Here is a 5,015-nt window from a genome sequence, read left to right as displayed (position 1 = left end):
GGCATAAACATATCCTTTTTTACCTCACCAGCATATGCCTCGGGTGTAAACCCGAAACCAAAAGGTAAAAATAACCGCGGCATAATCTCTTTCTTGCACTAGTGATGGGTTGAATTTCCCTGACTGGAGTGAGCAAGTCCAATTTCACTTAGGTGTGTTGGATCTTGATCTAGCTTTTCAGGTTGAAAAGCCGGCTTCTATCACGGATGCCAGTAGCAATGAAGAGAAAGCCCATTACAAAGCTTGGGCAAGATCAAACAGACTTAGCTTAATGTTTGTGAGAATGAGCATAGCAAGCAATATAAAGTCAACTCTTCCCAAAACCGATGATGCAAAAGAATTTATGAAATTTGTGGAAAAGCGCTCCCAAACTGCTGATAAATCTCTCGTTGGGACACTGATGAGTATGTTGACCACCATGAAGTTTGACGGTTCACGTACCATGCATGAGCATGTGATCGAGATGACAAATATCGCAATAAGACTTAAGTCTCTAGGAATGACAGTGGATGAAGGTTTTCTCGTGCAGTTCATTCTGAACTCATTACTGTCTGAGTATGGTCTGTTCCAGATGAACTATAACACCATGAAAGATAAGTGGAATGTGCATGAATTGCACAGTATGCTAGTTCAGGAGGAGACCCGACTGAAGAACTTGGGAAGCCACTCTATTCAGTATGTGAAGAATCAAGGAGCTGTTGGAAAGAAAGTTGTTAAGAAACATGGAAAGGGTAAAGGACCACTAAAGATTGATGGGTCATCAACCAAAATCCAGAAGAAAAATGACAAATGTCATTTCTGTGGGAAGTCTGGACATTTCCAGAAGAATTGCATAAAGCGTAGAGCTTGGTTCGAAAAGAAAGGTGAGCATAATGCTTACGTATGTTTTTGAATCAAACTTAACTGAAGTTCCCTATAATACGTGGTGGATTGATTCTGGATGTACGACTCATGTTTCTAATGTGATGTAGGGATTTCTTACAACCCGAACCATAAACCCAAAGGAGAAGTTTGTCTTCATGGGCAATAAAGAGAAAGTTCCAGTGGAAGCGGTTGGGACTTATCGTCTAATCCTCGACACTGGATATCACTTAGACCTTATGGATACTTTTTATGTACCTAGTATCACTAGAAATTTAATTTATTTTTCTAAGCTTGGTATTGCTGGATATTCTTTTAAGTTTGGGAATGGTTGTTTCAGTTTGTTTAAGCGTACTTTTATGATTGGATATGGTACTTTTATGATGGTTTATATAAAATGAATTTGGATAATTTATATGTTGAAACTCTTATGACTTTGCATCACAATGTTAGTACTAAACGTAGTTTAGTGGATGAACGATCTGTTTACTTGTGGCATAAATGTTTGGGAGATATTTCCAAAGAAAGAATGCAAAGATTAGTAAAGAATGAAATCCTTCCGGATTTATATTTTACTGATCTAAATGTGTGTGTGGATTGTATTAAAGGCAAACAAACTAAATACACAAAGAAAGGAGCCACGAGAAGCACTCAGCTTCTTGAAAGCATACACATCGATATATGTGGTCCGTTTGATGTAAATTCTTTCAATAAAGAGAAGTACTTCATCACCTTTATTGATGATATTTCGCGTTATGGACATGTCTATCTACTGCATGAGAAATCTCAATCAGTGAATGCCTTGGAATTTTATATAAATGAAGTGGAAAGGCAATTAGACAGAAATGTGAAAATCGTAAGGTCTGATAGAGGTAGTGAGTATTATGAAAGATATGATGAAAGTGGACAACATCCTGGTCCGTTCACTAAGTTTCTTGAGAAATGTGATATTTGTGCTCAATACACAATGTCAGACACACCACAACAAAACGGTGTATCAGAAAGGCGTAATCGAACCTTATTGGATATGGTTAGGAGTATGTTAAGTAATTCATGTTTACCTATATCATTGTGGATGTATGCTTTAAAGACTGCCATGTATTTGTTGAACATGGTTCCTAGTAAAGCTGTTCAAAAGACTCCTTTTGAGTTGTGGACGAGTAGGAAACCCAATTTGAGACATCTGCATGTTTGGGGTTGTGAGGCAGAAGTAAGAATATATAATCCGCAAGAAAAGAAATTGGATGAAAGAACAATCAGTGGATTTTTCATTGGTTATCCAAAAAAATCAAAAAGGTATATATTTTACTGTCCTACTCATAATACAAGAATCGTGTAAACTGGAAATGCTTGGTTCATTAAGAATGGTGAAACCAGTAGGAGTGAAACTTCACGAAATGTGGAGATTAAGGAAGTTAGAGTACAAGTTCCTATACCTGGTACTTCTTTATCAAGAGTTGTTGTTCCACATGTTTTAGAAACTCACAACAATCTAGAAGAAAAACAAATTAATGATCCCGAGGTTAACAATGAACTAATAGTAGAACAACCACAAGAAATAGTATTAAGAAGATCTCACAAAGATAGAAAGTCTGCTATTTCGAATGACTATGTGGTTTGTAAGACCCGTGAAAATTAAATAATTAAATAAATAAATAAATAAATAAATAAATAAATAATAAATGCGGGTAGTGGGAGCCTTTAAGGCATTAATTATTGATTTATATGATGTGGAAAAGTACTAGCTCAAGTGGTTAAGAGTATTTTAATTGTATGAGAGGACTTGGGTTCAAGTCCTATGTATGCCAATTGTGTGTTATTTAATTTATTATTTTTTTTTATAATATGCTTAATCATGTTGAGTGATAATATAATCATAGAATTATATTAAATATCACGAAACATGAATTGGCATTGGCATGGTTATGGGTTCGAACCTTGGTAATTCTAAATTAAACTTCCTTTTTCCTAAAATTAGTTTTGGCATGAAGGTGAAGGGGTGGAGAAAACCCTAGAAGAATGAACAACCAAGGGAGGTTGGGAAAACAGTCCATAAGTGACTTTGAATGACAGTTAAAATCAATCTTAATGTCATTTTCGTTTTCTTTTCATAATTGTTAATTAAGACACCATTAAAAGACAAATTGTGAGAGAATAGAGGGGTTTGGAGGCTGGATTTTTGAGAGCATTGTAAGGTGCACGAAATTAAGGAAAAATAATGATTAATAAGTGAATTAGAGGAGCTAAATTAAGGTGGTGCTAAGGAGACCATTGGTGATCAAAGGGGGAGCTTTAGCATTTGCGCTTTAAGCAAGGAAACCAGGTTAGGGGAGCTTTACGCGTTAAGTTTATGTTTAATTCTGATTGATATGATAATTGGATTACCTTACATGTTAACCTTATTTTAAATGTAATTGGCATGCTAAATAGGGTAATTTCATGTGTTGACTATTTTAAATCTGATTGGCATGCTTAGTATGGAATGATTACTTGATTATGTATGATTTGTATATTCTATTTTTAGAGTTTGTGATTCTGGGAAATTTCCAGAATTAGTCTGGGATATATATATATATATATATATATATATATATATATATATATATATATATATATATATATATAAATCACATGTTAATTAAACTCATCTCTGGCTTTTTCTAATTGAATCAGTAGTAGAAACTCTCAATTTGTGTCTCACAAGTGTTTAAATATTACCAGATAATTAAATCTTTAGGTTAAAGGTGGCATTGCTTGTAATTAAAAGTATTTTTCTCTACACTTACTTTTCAGATCAAATATGAGGGTAAGGTTAACTAATATGGGAGTAATTTTTCTACCAACAGTTTGTCCATTTTCATTTTATTCTAATCAAAAGAGAACTTTCCTTTTTGAATTGATAATTATCCAAGGATTACTTCAAATTTCTCTGGTTTTAAACATGTACCTGACTAGATTAGTTTTATGGTTAGAAGGGTGATGTGATGTTGATTAGTACTTTGCCTTTATTGGGTGGAAGCCATAAACATTTATTTGAACTCCTATGCAATATCACCTATCCTGGACTTAAAGTGGTTGACCTGAAAAAATTTTAAAAGCATGGCAATCTTCTATGATGTATAGAGTTACGAAGATTATTTCTTACATACTCAACCAAATCGAACTTGAGAGGTTACAACATGTACATTTTTTGTTGAATATGTTTTTATGTTTGGTTTATTTTATTCTTTTTCTAAATTTCTTTCGGACAAAAAGTATTAAAGTTGTGTTGTTAAGGTGCCTAGTTTTGAAACCTTCACTACAGCAAAAATGACTTTAGGCAACACTAAATTTGTCCACGACTATAAAAGCATTGCCTAATCATAGTATAGGCAACAATTTTACACGTGTCGCAACCTAAATCGCGACGGGAGGACGAACTAAAATAAATTCATTTAGAAAATAAAGATTTGAAGTCGCCACCATAGTTTATTCTGGAAAACTATGGAAAACCATAAACAACATAAAGTCCGCGAGAACCAAATTTAGGGTCCGGGAGTCGGTTACGCGTAGGGAAGGTATTAGCACCCTACCGCGCCCGCCCAAAGGCGGTACCTTTAATTAAATTTGCAAAAGAGATGTGTTTATTTTAAATATTTATTTTTCCCAAAAGTAAGAACATAAATGTATTTTTTGAGTGAAAAGGACCCGACAAGGATTAACCTTGGTCCTACGTATTCTCATTAAAAAATAAGAAATCAGGGCTACGTAGTTCTTTAAAAAATTGTTTGATTAAATGATTTAACTTTTGAAAGTTATCTTTTGACATATTTGAAAGGGAATGTCGTGCGGCGCGAGCGGTCGATTAGACATCAAATACTTCTTTATAACTTATTTATTGATAAGAAAGAGAGTGTCATGTGACGTGAATGATCAATTAGACACCAAAAACATTTTTAATATTTTTGCATTTTTTAAAGAAAGTGTCATACGACGCGAGCGGCCGATTAGACACTAAAATAATTTTTATATTTTTATATTTTTAATAGAAGTGTCATGTGACGCGAATGATCAATTAGACACTAAAATAATTTTTATTTTTACCTTTTAAAAGAAAGTGTCGTACGACGCGAGCGGCCGATTAGACACTAAAATAATTTTTATATTTTTATATT

Source organism: Vigna unguiculata, chromosome 10 (assembly GCF_037176805.1).
Source record: "Vigna unguiculata cultivar grain cowpea cultivar isolate G323 ecotype 2 chromosome 10, ASM3717680v1, whole genome shotgun sequence".
NCBI classification, from domain to species: Eukaryota; Viridiplantae; Streptophyta; class Magnoliopsida; order Fabales; family Fabaceae; genus Vigna; species Vigna unguiculata.
Note: the sequence above shows the minus strand (reverse complement) of the source record.